The following is a 13,899-nucleotide window of genomic DNA, read 5'->3' as shown; positions in this document are numbered from 1 at the left end:
ACCAAAGTTTGATTGAATTCTTCTGTCTAGACCCCTTGGGAACTACTTAAGCATAATTTAATATTGAACAAATTGGTTGATCATTTATATATTATTTACATTCGGATTGAAAGTGCCTGCATGAACAAGAAACGAAACTTTTAGTAAAGTGTATGGATGGAGGGGGCTAAGGATATTCAGCCACACAGTGCAATGATGTCCTTTGAAATTCTTGAAATGCTCTCAAAACCTGATATCTGTTACAATAAATGCAAAAACAATTGAATTACTTTGAAGAAATTCCTGTTCGGTCTTATTATTTGGTGATATTCTGTTTAACTTACCCTACAGAATTTTGAAATATTGCCAGGTATGGCGACCTTTGATATGTCCTTGTTACTGTTCTTCAAGATTTTATTTAGACGATTCATAGACAGAAATGGTGGGTATAGTCTACGGTTATCTGTTTATCTATCAAGATGTATTCTATTAATAAAGTATCATATGTTATGACGAATTTCTGCATCTTTTTGCACAGTTAAATCACACATGTTATTTGCAACAGATACTAGTTAATCAAATGAAGCATTTAAGTGTCTCATTTAATCAACAAAAAATCGAGGGCAATATTTGGAAATAGTTTGTGATATAATTATGCAAAAACTGTACATTTTATCATGTACACGCGCATATGTAAGTTGATGCATTACATTAAAATTAAGTTTTACCAACACAAAAAGGTCAAATGCGAAACAAAAGACTTGAGTAAGATATATACCAATTCCTTAAAATAAAATATTACTAAATTTTATGTTGTCAAAGCAGTTTGTAATCAGAGGCAGTTCAACCTAATCACAATATATTATTACACCTTATCCTAAACAAACGACATCTTATTGATACAATGAAAGCATTTAAAGGCATTTAAACTTTAAAACATAATGTGTGAAGAAAATTAAATAAAGTTTTGAAGAAAGTCAGACATAAGCTGCATCGCCCTAATTGGATTCATGTCACAATAGATTGAAAAAATGTTCTTTATAAAAGGTATTGAAAAATATTTCATTTCCCTTTGTTTGGAAAAAAGCTGTCTAACGGATTGTCTAATGGATTGTGTCAGTCACTAAACACACGTGGACATGAGATCTATATCCACTGTAATCAAGTAAACTGTGACTATCGTGTGGTATAAGAATGCATATGATGAGGGTTCAATTTCCAATTATTTATCATATATTTTATGACTATTAAAGGGTTATATATTATTGGTTCGTTGGTATTATGAATTCTAATATGTGCAAGAGATCTTGTATAATGTCAATAATGTAAATTTTTGTCTTAAGATGAAGAAAGACGCGTAACAATAAGGACATGATTGATAGATATGTCTACTGTAATAGATGACCTCATACAGAAATAAATCAACACTCGTATGACAGTCTCTTTCTTTAAATCTTTTAAGAGTGCTCGTCTTATTTATAAACATTTAATAGAGTCTGTATACTGTGCTCCTCTTAGTTCACGGTACTTAATGCTTTGAAACTAGAAAGGAAACAACAAATGAATCTTATGGTACAAAAATTGTCATAAGCTGTAACATATAGGTATTTTTGCTGTATGGCACAAGGAAACAACAATATATCAGTCAAAGTCAATTATAATGGACCAAACGTAGACCATATGTCGGCCATTTTGAATACAGTATGTCATCATTTAAATCGCGGTAATGGTGTTACATTACAGACGTATGTACAAATTTAACGAACTATTGTTGCTTTTTGCAGAAGTTTGTAAAATGTTGTTCTGTTTCACGTAAAAATCTATAGATTTAAAATATGTGCACGAAAACTTTGTTTAGGTGCTTGAATAAAATATGTCAATTCTGACGAATTTTAACACTGGTCACATGAAAATTATGCCATTACCGTGAAATAAATGATGACGCGGAATCAGTGATGTTGAGTATATATGTTTTGCAATATCAAAAGAAAGAAATACACGAGGTAACGGTAGCTGCCATTAGGAATTATGCGGAAATATAACATGACGTTTAGCGGTATATATTTTAATCCGGTTCATGTCAAGTATGACGTTTGTCCTCTATTCAACAATGCAATATAATTATAAAGTAAAATGTACATTTCAGTCAAGATATTTGTAATTCTAAGTCTACTTTACATTTGGAATAAGCTTACAGGTAGTGAGTTTTCAGTCCTTGATATTCAAAGTGATGCACCTCGAAGTAAAAGATTCTGTATATAAAGATTGTGTTGTATTAAATTATCACAGCGCTAGATGCTAAAGGTTTAACACTGTGAAAATGTCTTTTAAAATTAATGTATTAAATAGAAGTTGTTTAACAATAAAATATTTCTGAAGGACGTCTAGCATTTTATCTGAATCAAATATCAGAAGTACAGATGGGCTGACTATCTGTTAACACCACAGTATAATTTGATTTTATTGACCTGTCAGTTATGAATATATTATGGCACTAATCGAGTCCACGTCGGTTCTGTCCGTGGTATTTACGAGAATGAATAAATGTGGAGTTTTGAAAAGTCGCACTAGCACTAGGTGGTCGTTATCAACAGCGCAATCTGTTAAATGAATGCCTAAGATATATATGAGATGTTTGTGATTCGATTCCTATTGTCGGCATTCTTTTTGACCTTCTCTTTCCTTATTTGTGCAGTATATCTGAATGGAAATGACAAAATGCTTGCAAAATTGTCGAAACGGATTTTGCAACTTAGAAACGCTGTGTCTCGTTTTCACTGCATTTTACACCATGGAAAATGCATGTTTTGATTTAAATTATAATGAATTTTAAATATAAATTCGTGTTATTTAAAATTATTTATATATTAAGTGCACACTATATTCAAAATCAACATGAATCATAAAAACACCATTATAGCAACAGTTATGTTTAAAATATTTATAAGAAAAAACATGGACCTACGCGGTCTCGATCTTACAGCACGTTAGCCATTTAAAAAATATGATTGACAAGATCAACAAGGAAAAGCAGGGTTCAATGAACGCAACCCCACACGACCCAGCAACAAGAACAAGCGGCAAGGATCCTAGGATGACCCCAAACAAAAATAGTACAGGGCGCAAGGACAGGATCATCACTTAAACGCTCAGTTTAACGATTTTATAGACACAACTTTAATGTTATCATTGTAACTGCGTAGAGCTCAGAATATATTACCGAAAATATATCGAAGATTAATTTATTGCGTGTATTACCCGTATATTAATAATCAGTATGCAATTGTCAGGTTAATAAAATCAAACAATACATGTATGTAATGTTAGTTTGTCAAATTAAAAATAATGTTATCAGACTGACTATCATAACAGTTAATACAGTCTACACTGCTTTAAGGAAATAAAAGTAATTGTGAAATAATACTGTTACGATACTAAAGATATGATCATTTAAAGCAGCATGCGTCCAGATAAAATATGCTATTAATAGAAAATAAAAGCATGAAATTAATTCTAATGAACAGTTAATTCCCGTCTTTTTGGTTGGATGTGAAAATAAATATTATGTTATTTTCCCCTAAATTTATGATTTCTTAAAACTGTCATTTTTTTTTCATAATCTACTGCGTTACTACCCAGTCTAGTAAAACTGTGGCCGATCTGAATATGAAGTATTACAACGCGGGTCAAGGCAGTAAGCCACTTTGAATTTACAAGAGCATAGTTCCTGACAGGCTGTCAAGCAGTTTACCAGTACTAGTTGCCTTTAATTTCGCAAGAAACTGATAAATTCTCAATATGCCAGAGCAAAGAAACGAATGACCGTACAAAGAAATTCATGATAAATGTCATGATCAATCTGAACAAAAGTACCCTGCGCCGTCCAGAAATCGAAGCCGGGTCGCCCGTTTCACCGTCCAACGTTCTACGTTCATATTGGCTTTAATGGTTTTTCGTCAGTCATCAAATGTGTAATTTATATTAAAATACTTAAATAATTGTACTAAATGTTATAAAATGATACATAATTCAGAAATACTCATTTACACATTCTCGTATCATTATTAATACATTAAAATGCAATCTATATAAATATACAATTCATTCTTAAAAACACAAATGATCTATTTTTCGTCTTATCATTACCTCCCCTTATAAACTACATCAAAATGTGCATGCGTATGTTATCATGAGTTTTCCAAGTTCTGTGATATACAGAGAATGTATGTTCTTTGATATACTCGTTTTCAGTCAAAATGAAGCAAATAAATGTTAACCATGAAATATTAAGCTTTGTAATGAAAGATAAGATTTAAACGGTAATTTGGAGCATAATTTTTAACCAATAAACTGATATGGCTGGTTATGAAAAACACTGTTTACACACGCCTTGCTTTAATAGTATATTATTAGTAATTAGTATAGTTAACCCACGAATTCAATGGGCCAAGAAAAAGTATTCTGTAGAAACAAGTTACACGTCTACAGAGAGTATAATGAAACTTTATAGGATAAATTTTATATGCATATTAGTAGTTTATATAAAGAAACTTTAATGATTATAATATAAGTTTATAAATGATATACAATTTACAAAAACATATTTCAAACGTTATTACATCATAGTTTATCCATTTAGTTCAAATTAAAAAAATATTTAAGGCATTATCAAAACATCCCAGCAAACACAAGACGTCATACTGACGTCAGATTTAAGTCAGGTTCTGACGTCGGATGACGGTCGGAAAAACGGTTGGATTTGAAAGTTTTTTTGACGTAATAATCTGACGTCAGGTAGACGTCAGAATCTAACCATTATTTAACCTTTTTCTGACCAAAATCTGACCATTATCTCACCATTTTCCGACCTCAATCTGACCATTTTCCGACCTCAATCTGACCATTTTCCGACCTAAATCTAACCAGTTTCTAACCATTTTCCGACCTCAATCTGACCATTTTCCGACCTAAATATTAACCCTTTTCTGCCCTAAATCTGATCATTTTCTGACCTTCATCTTATCATTCCCCTAATCTTTTTTGTTTCACCACGTCATAAATATTTTCTGGCTAATCCTGATTTGATCGAATTTAATGTAACTCATTTGTATTAAGTAACTTTCCCTTAAATGAAATGTATAACAGAAAACTAAAAGCAAAAATATGTTTCATGCTCTTTTAATTTAAAATAAAAGTTGCAATTTTAAGCTGATACATACAATTTTAGTAAATTCTGCAAGGTTAAATAATTTTCATAAATTAAACAAAATAAAACATAAAATAAGTTAATTACAAAGCAAAAAGTATAACAAAAACAATGACATAAATGAAACTAAGAAAACATGTACAAATATTAAAGAACAAAACAATGTATGCACATTTCTATTAAATTTTGCCTTATCAAATAATATAATGAAAATATTATAATTTTAAGAAAAGTTAAAAGATTCTGATAATAATTAATGTTTCAAGCAATTTATGACAGATTTTCAGTACTTTAACTATATTTCTACAGCATTTCTAAAACATTTAGTGCCATTTTGCATATTTTGACCTCCTTTGATTATTGTCAGTAATGTATAAATTACTGCCTTTTAGTTACTTCACAAAGTTATACTTTTAGATATCCATGAGAATTAGCACGACTTTTGAGGTGTGATGCTTTAAGATATGACCTTCTTTCAGCACCCCTCGTCTGTTCGGAGGATATGTAGCGTTTGTAGCGCCCAATAGCGTGTGTGACATCATTTTCACTGAAAAAAAAGAAATTTATGAAACATGTAAAAATAACAAGCAAAAATGTTTTCATGGTTATCTTAACTTAATGAACAATTTTGCCAACTTTTTATAAGAGAGCTTTAACAAAAATTAAAAGTAAACATAAATACTGAACATTTAAAAAGCCGCCTTTAAACTCCAGTTTAGTATGGATTAAAGTATGTAATAGAATTTACAAAAATCTTACTTTCATAATTATGTTTCTTTTTACATATTCACGTGTTTCCGTCCCTCCGATCTTTGAGAGCATGTCCAACACTTTAACTACCTGAAAAGAAAATTATATTCTAACTTATGTATATATTCTACGTTTGAAATAGAACAGTTACACAAGTCTTAAATATTTCATAGTTTTAAATTAAAGATTTAATGCCGAAATGTCAGGAACCAAAACGTCTTTGGTTATTTGGGACCGGAACGTTTTGGGTTATTTGAGACCGAAACGTCTTAGTCCGAAATGCTCGAAATCGTACAAATTCATTCTCAATTCTCAGATTTTAACTGACAAAAACATCACAGTTTAAGAAAAATATGAAAACTACTCTTTGGTAGTACTGAAAGGCGTATTATAAACCCTTCACAAATAGAGTTAAAACATGTCAATTTTAAAAAGATTTATTATTAGACATTATCGCGAATTTGTGTGACATTTTACTTCAGCTGTTCAAATGATGATAATTAAATTTAAGATTGCTTGCAATCATGCAATTATTTATCAAATACAAAGTAGAAATAAATCTAAATAAATTGAACTGACCTTTTTGTTCAAGAAAATCTATAATATGCACTTATCAATGCATCCCGATTCCTGACCGACAGCCAAAACGTAACGCCTACGAATTTGAATTTCCATCCACGTGACTTTAGTTTCGAATTATAGGTTAATTATGTTTTCTTTCCCTTTTCTGTCACTATGATTAAATGATAAAACACTATCAAAAACTCCTAATTTTGATACATATAATACTACAAATGATAATATTACAACGTTAAATGATTGGAACTTGTAAACAGATCTGTGGCTATAAATAGATTTCATAACAATAACACATGTAACTTGCCTATATACAGCGCCACCTATATGTTTTATAAGGTTGCAGCGCCGCGATCTTGGTCTGTATTTATATAAGAACACTTCATTTGTAATTCAATTAACATTTGAAAAAAAGTTTAAATGATTACAACAGCGAATAAGGATTATTTTTTGTTATTTTTTTACCTACCGTCAGGACACCGACCAGAACCTGACGTTAGTACGACGTCAAAAAGAAACGTCTATTAGACATCGGTATTTTAACGTCAGATTTACGTCGTATTTTGGTCGCCGACGTCGTGACCAAAATCTAACATTAATCCGACGTTTTTTTAACGTCATGTGTTTGCTGGGATGTATGAGTTATTTTTATTAATTTTATTACCTCCCTTTAATATAATACACTATGTGCCAACATTTACTTAACACATGTTTACATGTTCAAATCATAGTAAACAAAAGTTTCGTGCAATAGTTGAGAAAATATATTTCGATTTTGTAAAGTACATGTATCTTAGCACAATGTTTTAGTCTAAAAACATATTGAAACATATATAATCTGTATACAAATGTGTTTCAAGTGTACCAGTAAATATACTATTTACTAACACTAGTTTAGGCCTATATGCAAAATGACACTGCTATATCGATATCTCATGTGCTTTCCGGTCTCGTTGAAAAGTTATTTCCTCGCCGAATAGCTCTAGTTTTCTTATTAAAACATAATTATTTATTATCATTATATGCGAAAACTTGTACTCTGTATTTTCCTTTTTGTCTTTTTGTTTTTAAAAACTGTCGAATAAAGTACCAAAGAAGATTATTTAAATTCAAATTCTTTCATTTACAATAATATATGTTTGATTTAGTTAAATTTGACGAAGTCATTCATGAAAGAGTTAGTGCGACTTAAAACATTTTTAAATACAATAAAATATTATTCTTTAATATAATGATACAAAACATGAAAATAATATATGTTATTCTTAAAAAATTTTTGATTTTTTATGATTATATTTTTAATTTTTGTTTTGGAGAACACATGGAGATACTTAACTTTTTCAAGAATGAGTTATATTTCTATAAATTCGGTCAATGGTTTTAATATTATATAAGCATTTGAATTTTAAAAAAATATTCAATTTAAACCTGATATATCATATCATATCATATCATATCATATCATATCATATCATATCATATCATATCATATCATATCATATCATATCATATCATATCATATCATATTAGGGGTTATCCATAAGTGTGTGTACAAATCTTATTATTGTCACATAATAACTAATTGATTGTGATAAATTAACTTAAATAGTTAAATATTCCCTCTCAATATTTGCTTAATCAAGGAATTCGAAAGACCCAATCGAAGTAATTGCCATCACAGCAACATGGCTGTAATAGTAGTGCTGCACTATATAAATTCAAACAATTTCATTGATTCTCTTTTGAAATTATTTCAAATATATTCTCTACATTCCGCAAAAAATAACTTTTGTTATTTATAAAGTACCTTCGTTTCCGTTTGTACACATTATTTTACTTACTTATTTCCCGTGAATTCATTATGAATATGTTGAAGATATTTATTTTCGTTATAATTGAAAAAAAAAAACATTATGTTGATAAATTACACATATGCTATTTCAAAAGTAATTTGTTTCAATTTTTAAAAATTATTTCTTAGATACGTGTCTTGTGAAAATGTTACAAACAGACTTAATAAACAAATTGCATTCACAGTTAGAAATGACAGTCTGTAGATTACCTTTCCAGAGTATGTATTATTTCTATAAACGCAAGAATACTAAGATAGTTAAATTAAATAAGTTCCAGAAACGAAAATAAAGTGTTTCAACAAATTAACTTTTTCACATAAAATGCTGCGTTTGGAAACAAATCTATTACCGTCTTGTTAAATATTAAGCTCTACTTATATAACATATGTATGGTGGAATAAGGTATTGTACGTTATGTAGCACCTAAAATATCTTAGAACATGCAATCATATGGCATTCATTTTTAAGAAAGGGATTTTTCCACCAAAGCCAATACTCTAGAGGCATAAAAATATTTGATGTCAAGGACAGTCAGGTAAATGGTTTTGAATTCTATTTGAAAACGAAGCAAACTTACTCTAAGACGATTTTCATATTGTACGACTTGTATTGTTCTACAAAAGGTAGATAAAACGACTTGATTTAATGAAACCTATCTCACAGACTGACAATAAAGTAAACGTTCAAGGGTTTTACGAATGAAACAAATAACAAGAGCACCGCTAGAAGGAGCATTATATGCCCGGAAGTACTTTTTCTTTTAGTAAGGACGAAGCATTTGTAAGACATGGGAATAAAATATAGTATTACCTTCTTTAAAAAGCAATCCTCCTTTATAGCTGAAGAACATTCATGTGTATATACAGTTGCTGTTTTCAAAGCACCTCCATCAAGTTGTTAACTTGTAAGTAAAAGTGCTACAACGGATGGACGAAAAGACGTCAGGGGTATAAAGCTGTTAATCCTATAAAATTTTACAGCTGTAGGTTGATTTATACTTGAGTTATTGAGCGAAAACTGTTTCCAGTTTAAAGGTGATAGTAACCTTGATCTTTGACCTTGTAACCCAAAATCAATAGGGGTCTTCTACCCAATATGGACAATCATCCTATGAAGTTTGAATACTGTGTGCCAAATGTAACTTAAGTTACGCTCCGGAAACCATTTTCAGTATTTAGCTAATAGTGACCTTGACTTTTGACCTTGTGATCCCAAAATCAAAAGGGGTCTTCTACTCAATATGGACAATCATCCTATGAAGTTTAAAAACTGTGGGCCACATGGAATGATAATGTTCTCTCTTTCTTCAAGAAATTTGATTGATGTCGGGAGACAAGACTTTCATAAAAACATAAAATCTTCAAGCATCTTGGCAATTCATCTTTATATCAAATAAAGTAAAACATTACCATTTCCTTTATATGGTGCAGTCCGGTAGAGAACAATTAATTTGGCAACAGAACTTAACATCAAACATAATCGTCTGTGATATTATTCAATAAAACATCTAAATAGAATGTCAAAGTCATAAAAGATTCAGACATGTAATAGCCGTACATTAAATAATATTAGATAAAAATGCAAACTATAAATATTGGAAAACATCTTTCCTTCTATATTTGGTTAAAAAGCTAAAATTGAAAGCTAACATGTCGTGCATAGAAATAAGATATTCAGCTTTATAAATGGATGATGACCTCGATTTGCAAAGTACATAGTGATGTAGTAGTTCAAAGACATCTTACTATATCGAAAGTCTAGAATATCTTAAGTAATTCAATCATTTCTCATTTGTTTATAAAGATTTTCCCCCACACTTTCATACTCTGGAGACAAAAACATCTGCTGAAATTCTTTCGTAAAACTAATTAAGACCGGTGAACAATATTAATCAATTTAATTTACCTTATTTACGTTATACAAACAAAGAAGGTTTTCAAAGTGACTTATCCGACCAGACTGTGTTGGCAATTATGACAAGAATTAAAAACAAAATAGAATTTCAATGGTGCAATAAACTTTTGATTATTTTATACGTTACTTGCTTTGATTAGTTACAGAGAAATTGTTATTCTTATTATTGAGTGAATAAAAAAAAGGGTATTTTCGCAATGTTGAAAAATCACCAAAGTACTTAGTATTAGTAAAAACAACAACAAAAAACCGCACAAAATCAACAACACAAAAATAAAACGGTTGTTAGTTCATCATGAACAAAAACATTTCTGCCGTCACTTTTTTAACAACTTTTTTGTTTACTAACAAGAATGCTATAGGAATTGGGACATTTGAAATATTTCTCATAAGTAAGAAGAGCGACGTTTACTCTTGCTTAGCCATAAATCAACTTTTATAATTGACATTTCTGCTCGAGGACAGAAATAACGTATTCAGATGTACATTTGTCATGATAGAGTGACATTTTATTCTCATCTTCCAATGAATGTCCTTTTTCACTATACCTTCTAGGTAATAACTTCCAGCTAGTACATAGCCATGACCTACTTTAAAATAAGGCTACTTGGTATTAATAAGTTATTAACATACAACGTGATTTAAACGGTAATGTGAAGTACATCATTTAAATTCTTTCATATTCTTTCAATATAATATTGTAAGTAAAGCAATGCGTCATTTTAAATTGATTATACATTGTTTATATACCTTGTGGCAGAAACATGTCTGTCTGTGGTTTATTACTTAAGGTGACGTTGTCAGTTAAACTTGCTTTTAAGACAGGACTAATACAATTCTTGTACTGCTGCGCTTCTGGAACTTCCTGCTATATTTAGACTCAATGCGACTGTTGTCGTTGTTACTACTTTGACATGTTGCACTTTTAGACTTGAAGCACTGTTGGACTTGTTGAAACTTTCAAATTTGCGGCAGTAAATCTACTTGCTGCACATCTTGGACTTGCTGCAACAGATTAAATTGCTGTAAGATTTAAAATTGCTGCACTACTTTGACATGCTGTGCTTCTGTTTTCTGCACTATTTTGACTTGATGCACTATTATCTTGCAAATTGTCAAATTTTGCCCCACCTGAGGGTTGAAGAATTGTCCCTTAATTTATAATATTTTGCTCTCTTTCTATGGAGCAGTCGGAAGAAAAAAAAAACAGAAAAAACATAAGATTTTTAAAAAGAAGTAATATGGTGTCATTTTAAATATTTAATGATATTGTTTAGTAATTACGTAACGTACAATTAAAACTGATATGCAGTTCAAGAGGAATAGAATGTATTCATGTAGTTTGAATTTATTCATTTTAAAACAAAAAGTATTTTGTTGCAGGAAAATTTTAGTGGCATGATAGTTCAAAGCAATGGCAAAATAGAATGAATGAATGAATGAATGAATGAATGAATGAATCAGCCAATCAATCAATCAATTGAAAAACAAAAATATGATCATTTAAACCGCGGGTTGTGATATTTAAAGTGTTCGTACCAAGACGTTAAACATCGGCATAAACATGTTTATTGTGTATCTATAAATTCAAAAAGTTATCTTTGGTTTTAGTACATTATGTATATGTTTGTAATTTTATAGATAATTTAGGATAATACCCGTGAAAGGAAATGAGTTTCAGCTGAAAATATAAGATATTTAAAGGTACCAAAACACTGTTTTCTCCATTTTCACTTTTCAAATAGAAAAATAAGTGCATAGGACAAAACTAAAAGTACTACTCAAGTACATAAAAGGTATACTAGACTGAATTTTGGTTAAAACAAATTGTGTTTACATATATGTTTATGGTGTTAAGGATTGCGAAAAGGAATGGTTTCTACCTTTATTCTGTTAAAATACGGTTTATCTCTAAAATAAATGCCTTAGCTAAAGAATATAGGTGAACACTGAATTTGAGACGGAGCATTAACAATTGCCCTCTAGTAGTACATAAAATATTGTAAGGTGCACTTAGTAATTCTATTCAACCCTCAGTTTGATGAAATTCTACTGTCTAGACCCCTTGGCAACTTTTAAAGCTTAATTTGATATCGAAACAATTTGTTGATCATATATATACTATCATATCAATCCGATTGATAGTGCCTATATTTACAAGAAACAAAACATTAAGTAAAGTAGGGTTGGAGGAGAGGGCAAAGGCTATTTAGCCACACAATGCAATGATGTCCTTCGTAATGCATGAAATGTTCTCAAAACTTGATAAATCTTTCAAAAATGCAAATAAAATTCAATTATTTTGGAGAAATTCCTTTTTGGTCCTATTATTTTGTGATTTTCTGTTTAACTGACCCAACAGCATTTAAAATCTTTGCCGGGGATGGCGACAATTGCGATATACTTGTTACTATTTCATTGAAAATGTTTTCACACGTATCTTCTATATTTCATTTCTGTATACATGACGTATAGAGGATTCATAAAACAAACTAGCAATTATCTTTACGGAGAATAAAATTAGATATTAAATTATCCATAATCAATCTTTCTTAGTTTAATTATGTATGCTTTGTCTGACATATTCTACTCCAATATATAATGAGTAAAGTAAAATTGAAAATATCGTGTTAAAATATTTAAAGACGGCTCAATTTTCTAATATTTATCATATTTTAATGACTATGAAAGAATGTTGTGTTATTGGTTCGTTGATATGAAATATGAAAAGTATCTAGATATTGTTACAAATGAGCATCAAAGAAAAGAATTGTCTTGTTTTAGACTCTGTTCCCATCTTCTTGAAATTGAAAGTGGTAGATTTGCAGGTATTGATCGAAACCTACGAACTTGTAAACTTTGTTCACCTAATGTTGAATCTGAATATCATTTTTTGTTATGCTGTCCACTCTATAGAAACCTTCGTCGAAAATATAATGTTAATTATTCTTTTCCATGCATTAATAAATTTACTAGATTATTGTCTTCAAGTAATAATAGAACTGTTAGGAATATTGCCAAATTTGTATTTTATGCTATGCATTTGAGAAATGAAAAACTTGCAATTATTGCTGCTTCTTAGGTTCTTGTATTATAACTGTATTGTATTACATGTATTGTATTTATGTTAAATGTAAATTGTATTATCTTGGCCATCCTTTTGTATATTGTAAATGGCCAAAGGTATATTGTATATGCCGATTTGCCAATAAACTGAAACTGATATTATGAATTCAGATATGCGCAAAAGATATTTAATGTCAGTTATTGTCTCGTGATGAAACTAGACGCGTAATAACAAGGATATGATATGATTGATAGATATGTCTACTGTAATAGATTACCTCATACAGAAATAAATTAACAGTCGTATGACAACCCTTTCTGCAAATATTTCGAGAGTTAAAGTGTTCTTTTGATTTATAAACGTTTCATTGAAACTGGTTATGTTTTGCAATATCAATAGAAGGAAATATAAGAGGTCGCGAAGCTATATTATAAATTATGCGGAAAGATATCATGAAGTGTTGCAATATAAATATATATGGTTTATGTCAAGTATGATATTGTTGTCTATTCCAGTAACCAAGCAATATAATTATAAATTAAAATGTACCTTTA

At 30.0% G+C, this 13,899-nt stretch overlaps 1 long non-coding RNA gene across 1 annotated transcript; it reads right to left on the bottom strand.

Moving 5' to 3' along the window:
• Window positions 1-5,141: 5,141 nt before the first annotated feature.
• Window positions 5,142-7,144, bottom strand: LOC132752291 (uncharacterized). Its single transcript, XR_009628800.1, has 3 exons — window positions 6,515-7,144; window positions 5,945-6,025; window positions 5,142-5,732 (listed from the first exon to the last, which is right to left on the bottom strand). It is a non-coding gene; the product is annotated as an uncharacterized LOC132752291 (long non-coding RNA).
• Window positions 7,145-13,899: the final 6,755 nt, after the last annotated feature.

This window comes from Ruditapes philippinarum, unplaced genomic scaffold, assembly GCF_026571515.1.
Source record: "Ruditapes philippinarum isolate M1 unplaced genomic scaffold, ASM2657151v2 ctg1647_1_1_1_1, whole genome shotgun sequence".
NCBI classification, from domain to species: Eukaryota; Metazoa; Mollusca; class Bivalvia; order Venerida; family Veneridae; genus Ruditapes; species Ruditapes philippinarum.
This window is presented reverse-complemented; position numbering and strand designations above follow the sequence as displayed.